Source organism: Propithecus coquereli, unplaced genomic scaffold (assembly GCF_000956105.1).
Source record: "Propithecus coquereli isolate 6110/MARCELLA unplaced genomic scaffold, Pcoq_1.0 Scaffold71, whole genome shotgun sequence".
NCBI classification, from domain to species: domain Eukaryota; kingdom Metazoa; phylum Chordata; class Mammalia; order Primates; family Indriidae; genus Propithecus; species Propithecus coquereli.
The window spans coordinates 1,650,714-1,662,590 of record NW_012153174.1 but is presented as its reverse complement, the minus strand read 5'-3'; the positions used below and the strand labels follow the sequence as shown (position 1 = coordinate 1,662,590).

The window sequence follows — 11,877 nt, the reverse complement described above, 5'->3', positions numbered from 1 at the left end:
CAATCTATCACAATCTGGGCTATGGATTTGGAATCAGAGAGACCCAAGTTCAAATCCCAGCTCTTCCACCCAGTTGCTGTAAGATTTTAGGCAACTTACTTGCCCCTTGTGAGCCTCAGAAACAATATCTACTTCCTGGGGAGTGTATGAGGATGTAATATGATCAGGAATAGAATGTGCAGAGCATAGTACCTCCCAGGCACATAACTGAGCTGCTAGTAATGATTTCAGTTGATTTTAAAGACAACTCATTAGCTGAAAATTAAACTGCAATACTGTACATCAACATAACTGTGAAGTATGGCCCATCATTTTCCACACATCTTTGAAATTTACTTTCTACTGTTTCAGAGAAAGTTTTCATGGGATGGAATCATGCTCGGTCTCATCTGCACTGTATTCCCAAGGTCCAGCCCAATCAATACCTAGACCAAAGCAAACTTGGAGAAAATGTGTGTGTGTACGTGCACTAAAAAGTGTAACAAAGAGCCCAGGCATGGTGGTGCACACCTGTAGTCCCAGCCACTCAGGAGGCTGAGGCAAGAAGATCACTTGAGCCCAGGAGTTCAAGACCAGCCTGGGCAACATAGTGAGACTCCATCCCTTAAAAAGTTTTTTACATTAGCCAGGCATGGTGGCACACACCAGTAGTCCCAGCTACTCGGGAAGCTGATGTGGGAGAATCGCTTGAGCCCAGGAGCTCAAGGCTACAGTCAGCTACGATGATGCCACTGCACTCTAGCCTAGGTGACAGAGTAAGACCCCACCTCTTATATAAAAAAAAAAAAGTATTAACAAAATGAGAGTAGCAATTGCTCCTATTTTAACATTTTTATTTGTATCAAAGTTAAACATGGTTTAAAGAGTTAAACAGTTCTTAAATGTTTCTTATGAAAACTATCAGTCTCCTGTCCCATGTGTCACCAATTTCCTCCTCTTCAATTCTTTTAGCCAATTATTTTAACACCATAGAGCTAAAAGCTAAGTGGCATGATTGTATTGCTAACTTTCAATTTTCTATTTTAGTGTATCAATTTTCCCGGTGGAGAATGAAGAGTTGACCCTCTTTCCTCCTGTCAGCATCACACAAACACACAGACACACACACACATGCACACACACGTACCCCATCCCATACACACATCAACCCTTCCCATCACCCATCCACTAAATACGGTTATATATAATAGTAATTTCGGTTGGATCAATATTTGCTATTATTGTAAGGATGTAAATATTATTCAGAGCTGAACTACACATATTAAATTAATTTTCCTTTCCTGCACAATGTTTTGCTTTCTCTGGAGTGAGTAAGCGCCTTGGTTTTTTTCTGTCTGGGTATTCTATGCACTAATTCAATCCAAAACTATCTACCAGTTTCCTTACTCTCTTCTCAAATAGTTGACACATCATGCATTGTATCAACTTCACCTTCCTGGAGAAAGCCTTTCTAGAACCTTCTCACCTGCTCACATCTTCACTGACCACCAGCTATGCTTATGATCTGACCCCGCCTTCATTCTGGGCATTCCTGTTGCCTCTCTTCTTTGCTGAACCTCCTGTTTCCTGGATCCCACATTTTTTACTTGGTTTACTGCATTTTAGGGAGGCATATCTAGTAACTTCCTGGGAAATAAATTTTTGAGGACCTTGATATCTAAAACTGACTGTTCTACTGACACATTTGATTGAAAGTTTGAATGAGTAAGGAATTCTAGGTGGGTTATAATATTTCCTCAGAATTCTTAAGGTCATGCTCATTGACTTGTAGCTTTCAGTATCGCTGCTGAGAAGTCTGAGGCTCAAATTCCAGGTTCTGGCTGGGCATGGTGGCTCATGCCTATAATCCTAGCACTCTGGGAGACTGAGGCAGGAGGATCCCTTGAGCCCAGGAGTTGGAGATTGCAGTGAGCTACGATGACACCACTGCACTCTAGCCTGGGCAACAGAGTGAGACTCTGTCTCAAAAAAGCAAACAAACAAACAAAAACAGGTTCCTTAACTTTGACCCGCTTGTTATTTTGGTTTTTGCCTATGTATAATTTCTCCCTTAGTGTTCTGAAGTTTCACAATGACAGTTCCTCAGTGTGGGTATATTTTGTTCTACCGTGCTGGGAATTCGGTATGTCCTTTCAATGTATGGATTTACGCTCCTGAGTTCTGGAAAAATGTTTTAAAGGATTTTGCTGCTGGGTTCCTTTCCCCCATTTTCCCTGTTCTCTCTCTAGCTTTCTTATTATGTGCATAATGGACCTCCTAGACTGGTCCTCTAATTTTCTTCCCTTATTCTATTTTTCACCTTTTTGCCTTTTGCTCTATTCTGAGAAATTTCTTCAATTCTGCCTTCTTATTCGTCCATAGAATTTTTCACTTCTGCTGTCACATTTTTAATCTCCAAAAGCTCTTTGTTTTTCTGTATATTCCTTTTTTCAATAACATCATGTACTTTTTCATGGTTGCAAATTTCTTTCTTTACCTCTCCGAAGATAGGAATGATGACTTCTTTATAATTTTTCTCTTCTTGATATTTATTTATTTTAACTCACATTATTCTGTTTGTTTTGGGCTCTTTCGTGTTACAGTGTTGAAATATCCTTAACAGCTCACACCTCAAAGTGGGAAACAACTGCTACAACAAAACCAGAGTGGAGGCTGAGGGCACAGGGGAGGCCTGGCTGTCACACCCACACCAGGATGAGCCATTGGTCCACTTCCACAGAAAAGCTCCTTGGCTTGGTCAGATCCTCCAGAGAAGACACTTCCCATGCTGTCTGGAGAGTAGGGCCTTTCTGCCAGTATACTGGAGGGGGACACGAAGTATGGGAATGTTATTCGTTCACTCAGTTGTGTCTACGTCCCCTATTACAGAGACTCTCTGTCATCTCCAGAAGATAAGTACATCCAGACATCCACTAAGGCTTGGGAGGAGACTGGGAGATGTAACTGCTTCCCAAACAGCTCTCAACCAACACAGATAATTTTAGCCTCCTTTCACTCCAGCTTTCAGAAATATGTCACCACCGGTTCCTGGGACTTTGAGAAATTCTATCACGTCAACAGGCTTGTTCCTCACATCTGCTAAATCTATTACCGCATAGTAGATTCTGCTTCTAGCTTCCAAAATATTGTTGCTGCTGTCTCCACTCTTGCTTTCTATATCCTTGTGGGTCAATGCACTTTTAAAAAAAAAATCTCTTTCCTGTTATTTTAATGCAGTCTGTGGTGGAAACAAAATCAAGTGCCTATCTTCAATCCATGATCATCATTTGAAACAGAAGTTCCTTTTTTATGCATTTTCATGCATTTTTTGAAGTTTCTACAATAACTGTATTACTTGGTAATATGAATATAAATATATCTGGTAAAACAATCTAACGAAGTGACACTTTGAATATACAAAGGTAATAAGGCTGACTTTCTCCCCTTCGGGATTTCCTCCAGATACCCATTTATCTACATCTAAATAATAAGAAAGCTGAAATATTAAGGGAAATTTTCTTTTGTACAATGACCATTGTTCATAATAATAACCTTGAAACACGGCCACATCCTAGGGAGTCTTCTAAATCATTCCCTTTCGATATAATTATAACAGATGCTATCTTTCATATGACTATTTCTGAACCTTAAATTATCTTCTGTGAAGAGACCCTGGGGAATGGGAGCAAATCAAATCACTACTGGAGAATTTCCTGAAAAGCTACCAAAAATAAACAAGCACGTGTGCACACACATCCTGCTCCGCAGAGGCCACTGCAGGTCAAAGAGCTGACGCAAGTTCCAGTGAGTTTGGCTCAGCTCATTGATATCCCACTAAAGCATCCCTCTTTAAGTATAATAATTCATTGTAAAATCTCCAAAATAAGAGTCTTTTAAGAAATAGCAATATGCTAGAAATGAGAACTCTACTTCAGAGTGGGCTCTTTCTCCCATACACTAGCGGAACACCACCTCGGGCAGTTGGCCCACGCTACTCTGACTGGGAGTTAGCTGTGGGCCTGATTTACCCCCGACACCAGGCTGTGAGCTTGCTTCTCCGGGGGAGAGTCAATGTCTGGTTATGTTTATATTTTCACATTCCTCTACAATACTGCCATACACAAAACAGGGTAAAATTAAATGCCCTTCCATTTCATGTAAAGGAATATAGCCACCTTCTTTTTCGACATGCTCACTAATAACAGCATCGGGTCATAAGGAAGGAAAATAAAAAGAGAAAGGAGAAAAAGGAAGGAAGAGGTCAAGAGTGTCAAAGGCTTTTGAAGATTCAAAGGGAGAGAGTAGAAACATGCCACTGGATTTGGAAACAGAAATCCAAGCAAATCAGAAATAAGAAAAAGGTGCCAGATGTCATTATTAATTATTTAACATTACTCTGGAATTACTAGATGGTACAATGAAATAAGAAGTATTAAAATTATACGGGAGGAAATAAAATTGTCATTATTTACAGATGTTATCGCGGTCTATCTAGACAACTCAAAATAATCAGCTAAAGGTGGTCGGGGTGTAGGAACGTCGTGCCGGGCTCCTGGCGGCTTCTGTCCGCTCTGCGGCGGGAGGCGCCTTCCCCACAGGACATCAATGCAAGCCTAAATAAGAATAACAATTTCTTCCTCCTAAAGCCATGGCATATCAGTTATACAGAAATACCACTTTGGGAAACAGTCTTCAGGAGAGCCTAGATGAGCTCATACAGTCTCAACAGATCACCCCCCAACTTGCCCTTCAAGTTCTACTTCAGTTTGATAAGGCTATAAATTCAGCACTGGCTCTCAGAGGGTCAGGAACAGAGTCAATTTCAGGGGCTCTCTAAATACATACAGATTCTGCAATAACGTGTGGACTTTCGTATTGAATGATGTTGAATTCAGAGAGGTGACAGAACTTATTAAAGTGGATAAGGTGAAAATTGTAGCCTGTGATGGTAAAAATACTGGCTCCAATACTAAAGAATGAATAGAAAACAATGGCTTTTTTATGCTATCTTCTATTATTATTCATCACTTTTTGAAGAGAAGCATAGAAGAGACTTTTTTTTAATTTATTCTAGCATTGCAGAAATGACTACACTGTGTTATATGAAAATTCCAGTAGAAAGAAGCTTATAACTGTAGCCTCTTACCTTACAGCCTCTTACAGCATGAAAAAAACATAACTTTTTTTTAATGACAAATTAAAACTTGTTGCCTTCCTAAGAATATTCTTTAATAAACTCATTTTAAAACTCAAACAAACAAACAAAAAATAATCAGCTAAAATTTTACTGGGAACTATATAAAAGGTTAGTAAGAAAGCCAGAGACAAAGCTAATCAATTATGTTTTCAATGAAAACATATTAGCCAATGGAAAAAGATACTGGGCAAATAAATAATGACAATGATAATAATAATAATAAAAGTAATTGCTCACATGCAGTGAATGCTAACACTCCGTTAGGCACTGTGCTGTACATTTTACCCTATCTCATTCAATCCTCACAATATCCCGAGGAGGTTGTGACTCTCAATATCTCCACTTCATAAATGAGGAAACTAGGGCTGAAAGAATATCAACGATTTGCCCACGTTGCGGAGCAGCAGGTGAAGGTGCTGTGTTCCCCGGCGAGCCACACCCCAGCTGATTCCAGAACCCAAATGTGCAACAAGGAGTACATTTAGTGAGAAGAGAAAATTATAAAGTGTAAAAAGGACATCTAAAAAACTCTAATAAACATAGCTCTATTGTTCCTTGATAGAAAGATTTAATATTATAAAGATATCAATTCTTCTTAAATTATAAATCCAATGCAAATAAAAAAAAATTCTCTTTCCTTTTTTCCTTTTTTCCTAACTTTTCTCTCTCGTTTTCTTTTTCTCATCCCCTTTTCTTTTGTTCTTTATTTCTATCCTTCTGATAAAACAGTTTATCTGAAACTAGCCAGCGAAACTAGTTTATCTGAAACAGAAGAGATTAGCTAAGGGGTCTTGTCCTACCAAACACTGAAACCTACACTAATGCCACAAACATTGCAGTCGATGCACATGAATACACAGATTAATGGAACAGAACAGGAAAATCAAAAATAGTACCAAGTATTCACAGGACTTACTATTACATATAACGTAAAGGAGCCATTTTTAATGAGATCGGCAAGGATAAAAAAATTCAAAACATTCGATGTTGGAGAAGGTGGAAAGCATTGTTTGACACATGGTTAGTGGGAGCGTAAACCATACAGCTGTTGGGGTGAGCAATGTGCATACATATTATAATAACACCCTCTGACCCAGTAATCTCAGTATTAAGAATTTTTTAAGGAAAGAAGTCGCTAAGTTAACCACAGTATTATTAATTATAGCAAAACACTGGAAATTAGCTAGATGTACAATAATAGAGGAACAGCTCAATAAATGTTGGTACATACTTAAAAGCAACTTATGTACAACCATTTAAAACTATGAAGCATATAAACAACATAAAAAGATGTATCGACAAGCTGATAACAGCTTACACAGTATTATCTTATAAGGAACATCATACATTTATTTACACATTCTATGCAATACATATGTAAAGAGAGAAAAATAACGATAAAGATAACATTTATTGAATACTTACACTGTGCACCGGAAACATGTGAAACACTTTAATTGCATTATCTCATTGTTATCTTCACAACCAATCCTGTGAGGTGGATACTATGAATATCATGGCCCTCTTTTGAATGATGAAAAGAGACTTAGAGAGAGTAGTGACTTTTTCAAGGTCACACAACTAATTAGTGGTGGAGTTAGATCAGAACCCGGGCCATTCCCCACCGTGCTCAGGGGCCCCCAGGTGCACTGGTGCCAGTGATGCTGTCATTGACAGCAGGGCTTGAGAGATGTTGGCTGCTGCTTCATTTTGTTCTGTATTGTTTGAATATTCTACCACGAATATGTGTTATATTTGGAGACAAGGGAACAAAAAGCAAAAAGAAAGCAAGCAAAGGCGACCTTTGCCATGGCAATTTCGACGGGTGGATGGAGATGAACACATCTCTCAGTAAGCTGAAGAGTAAAGAGGAGATGAGAAAAAGGTGGAAAGTATACTGAATGATTGACAAAAAGTGGCAAAAATACCTTCTATAAAATAGTCAATCAATGGTACAAGCACATATTAGCATAACCCTACCAGAGGGTATTTTAGCAATATGTTACCAAAAAATGAAAACAGGCACGTTCTTTTTTTCCCAGAAATCTCATTCCCAGGAACTCATTTAAATCAGATAAGGAGGCAAAGACACACAAGTTACACACAAAGTTACTCAACCCCTCTCAGCCTCAGTTTATCTCTAAAATGGAAATAAAAATACATGCCTCATAGGGTTGTTGAGAGGATTAAATGAGATAAAATAGTGCACAGTGTCCACATTAATAAAAACGCACTAGTTCTTTTCTTTCCCATCACTCACTAATATGTAAAACTTAGAATGAATATATAAACTTTGATCAAAACTCCAGGATAAATCATCTAAATTGGTAATTTCTACATAATTTTGCACTAAGGTATTATGAAACACTAAACTTAGCTTTAAAGTTATTCAGAAATAAACCTATGTTATAATACTTTGACACTTTCTCAATCTCAATTAGCACTAAACTAATTAACAAAACTGTTTGACACACTACAGTGAGTCACATTTTTCTTCCTTCTTCCCTAATCCCTGGTGTGTTGTAAGAGTGATTGAGTATCTAATTACTTCCTAATTGAATGCACATATTATACATTTTTCACTAGTTCAAGCCTAATGCTTCTACTCCAGAAATCAAAGTCAATGAAATTAAGTTGAATTGGGATTCAGGTAACTATTATAATGAGAGAAGTTTTGTATTATGTCTAAATTATAAGTAAATGTGTGTTTTAGCCTTATTTCCTATGGAAATATTTCAGGTACAGAAATGTGCTATAAATGACTAATTTAGATGATTAATAACATTGTTATTCTTATTTACAATCTTTTATTCCTCATTACAGTGATTTTATCGCTGGGACCTACTAAATATAATCATTCTTTAAAAAAAAATATCATTAGAGAACCATTGATTGTACCCATAATAAGAACAAACATTCATATCTGCAAAAAAATGACATGAGTTTTTCTGCAACATAAAGGCTGTTGGAATTTTCACATGCTGCTAACAGAAGGAAAACAAAAATTTTGGAATACCTGGAATATAAACAGTTACATTCATTAAAACTATTTATTTACAAAAAGCTATAAAAATAATACCATAAAAACAGCATTCCAACTCAGTTAACACTTTATAGAACTTATTTCATGAAGTTATTTTTTTCCTTTTTGCGTTATGTAGGGGTAAAGAAACACTGAAGTATGTGTTCTCAGACAACAAAGGTTTATTTGCCTGTTTTTTTTCTGGGTATGGGAAGTAACCATTTGGAATAATTTATTTGAAGACCTCTTCAGGCAAAAGACTAAAGAACTTTTTGAGATCCAATTCAACTCCACACTTCTAAATATTTTCTGTAGACAAGCCCTAAAGACCTTTAAGAGTTTTTAATAAAACTCATAAAAGAATAAGCAATAAGAATTCAAAGCAATAACAACAATAAGAATTCAGATATTTTGAAGGGGTTTTAAGAAGCAATGTAATGGAGAACAGACCCATCTAAAACCAACGTGGTTTTATTGTTTTAATAGCTTATTTATTTTTAGATGTTACCTAGTGGCAAACTTCTTGACTGGAGAAGCCTTCATATTATCTAACTAATATTTCAGATTCTGTCTAAAGTACTGAGCATTATCTATACCATTTCAGCTTTATATCTTATCAAAACAAGTTTTAACTTGAGTGTTTAAGTAAAACTGAAGTAGCCAAAAGAACGAGGCTGACCTACATATGCCAACATAAAAATATCTCAAAGAACTACATTAAATGAAAAAGATGTGTCTGATATATTTTTATTAAAAATATTTTAAAATAGATTGTTTTTCACCCTTGTGAGGGTCATGTCACTGTCTACCGTTCTCTTACATGGTTTCTTCTCTAACCTGCTGAATGTTTATGTCCCACCAAAATTCATATGTTGAAATCCTAATCCTCAAGGTGACGGAGGTAAGGCTTTGAGAGGTAATTAGATCATGTAGGCAGGGCCCTCACGATTAGGATTAGTGATCTGAGACAAAAGAGATCCCAGAAAACCAGCCCCTTCCACTACGTGAGGACACAGTGAGAAGGCACCATTCTACAAACCAAGAAGTGAACCCTTACCAGGCATGGAATCTGCCAGAGTTTTGATCTTGGACTTCTCAGCCTCCAGAACTGTGAGAAATGGATTTCTGTTGTTTAGAAACTACCCAGTGTATGTTATTTTGTTATAGCAGCCCAGATGGAAGACACATAACCCTTTCCCTTCTTCAGGAGATGGCTTTCATCTCTAACAAAAGGGTCCGGGTAAGTTCTTCCACACGACCATGACATAATCCTTTCCTCACTCTCGTGCTATTTAATTTCCATTCTGAGATTTCAGATTCTCTAGGTCTCACCATATGCAAGCAATTTGCTATATATAAGCATCAGGATTATAACTTATACATAATGAGATGAAAATATTAACAAGAAGATAGCTTGTGGGACGTCAGTCATTTTATCATGTTTCCGTACTTCCTTGATAATTGCTAACACCTACCTACATATTGTAGATCTAACACAGATCAATTTTCCAAAGCCCATTTTCAAAAGACTTCTTACATAATAGCTGAGACATTTTAAATCAGATGCCAATAATAGAATGCCAATAACAAAGCATAATACCCCTCCTCCCCAAGGGCAGATATTGCCAATCAATTATATGTCATTCATTCCCACTGTGCTCAGATGTGGATTCAGAATTCTTCTCAGCACTCTCCAGACAGCTAGTATTCAGACAGAGTTTGCAAACAAGTTTGAGTGCTATATGTCACCATGCCTTTTATCTTCATCAATCTTGTTTTAACAGTCCTACGTAAAAGAGAAGGGAGATGCTCTTGCAACAGTCTAGAGGAGATGATGCTAACTTTATGGGTTGTGCTGATGAAGATGGAGACATATAGATTGCTTTGAGAGCTATGAGAGGGCAAATCTGCAGAACTGGATAACTGCAAACATGGAGCGACATGAGGAAGAGAGGTGTCATGTAAGACTTGGGTTTCAAAGAAAAGTGGAAGACAGCCAGCTCTGTGAAAGAAGACCATAAATTCAATCTTGTATATGTTGAGTTTGAGATGTTTTTGACATATCCAAAAGAAAAGTTATACAGACAGTTGGGCATTCAATTCTAGAACTTAACTGAGAGACTTGGCCTAGAAATATAAATGAGCAAGTCATGTGCATTTAGTGACGACAAGTTGTGAGTCACCTACAGGTCAGATGAGTTCACCTACAGAGATAGTAGGCCCCAGGCTGAGCTGGGAGGACTCCAACATTAAGCGGCCTCCTAAAAGGACATTCACGCATGCAGGGGATGCAGAGGTGGTACAGGTAGAAAGACAGAAGAAAAGGCTGTATTATGTACACTAAAAAAAGGTGTGGCAAGAAGGAAGTCAGTGCCAGAGGCTGCTCAGGGATCCAGTAAATAAGGACTGAAAATGCTCCCTTGAAATTTACTGCCCTTAAGAAATTTACCATTTATTGTCATGTCATTAAATAATAAAATATCTAAAATATGTAAAAGACAGCAGAAAAACGATCACACTGTAACTCGCAATTTCCAAATAATTCAAAGTTAAATATAAAGTTCACAGAAGAAAGTAAATACTTTGATTTAGTTGACAAATATTTACTGTTTGCAAGGTACTAGATTAGGTCCTAGATTGGTCAGCTAGATTTACTTCACTATTTCCTAACCTAGAAATTTTAAATTTCATGTGGTACTTCAGTGGAACTATAATCACCTCCTTGAAAACTGTTCAGACAGAATCAGAATTGACTGATATAACAAAATAAATATGTGCATATATTTTTTTAAGGGCATTATTTTTAAATGACTATTTCCATCAGTTGCATCAGTTGTATATTTTAGTAGCTTTATAGACTTGGGGAAGACAATTAAATTTTCTGGACCTCAGTTTCTTTATTGAGAAAATTTCTAAAAAACAATGTCCATCTTCAAGAGTTGTTTTGAGGTGAAACGAGACACATGTGAACCACCTATCATACACACAACCACTATCATTTATTGAAAACAAATTGTTATTACTACTAGAAGGTTTTCACGAAGGGTTTGTTAGCCTTTAATTCACGTGTAAAATAACTAAAAATCTTTTAATTTACTATTACTTCAAGCTGTGTCCAAGGTAGCTTGACCATGTGTCAGGACACATTCAGCCTCTGCCCTTCCCTCCCTAAAGGGCATGTGGGGGAGGGGGAGGGCTGTCTGTGGGCTCTGGCCCCCACCTGTAGGCTCTACCACCCTTCCCTATGTCAGGTCCTCCAAGACCACGATGAATGCTTTGGATCACCACATATTTACCAAAACATATTCTGCATTCCTGTGTTGCTCTCAGGTTAAATACATTTGTGAAATGCTATATACTATACCATACCCTCTTGGACATCCACACAGGATCCTGGCATATTACAGGGTCTCTGAAGTCCTGCATGAAGAAAACCTGCTTAATGCAGTCTATTACAAACTTATTTGACTCTATTACATAGAAATCTATAGTTTTGTGGAGTAAGTGGTACTAACACTTATTGCTAAGTGCACTAGAAAACCAAAAATAATTAAAAACTAAACTAACATGGTACCAAACTCAGAGAGCAAAGAGAGAAAGATTAATAAGGCCAGTTTACTTGGGAAGGACTTCATGGAGGTAAAACCTGGTCCTTCCATTGACAGCATTTAAATTTAAC

The 11,877-nt window shown here is 37.3% G+C and overlaps 1 pseudogene across 1 annotated transcript; it reads left to right on the top strand.

Annotated features, from left to right (window-relative positions):
* Positions 1-4,502: 4,502 nt before the first annotated feature.
* LOC105824047 lies at positions 4,503-4,959 on the top strand (annotated as a pseudogene). The gene has a single exon (XR_001138179.1). The product of XR_001138179.1 is annotated as a transcription initiation factor IIA subunit 2 pseudogene (transcript).
* Positions 4,960-11,877: the final 6,918 nt, after the last annotated feature.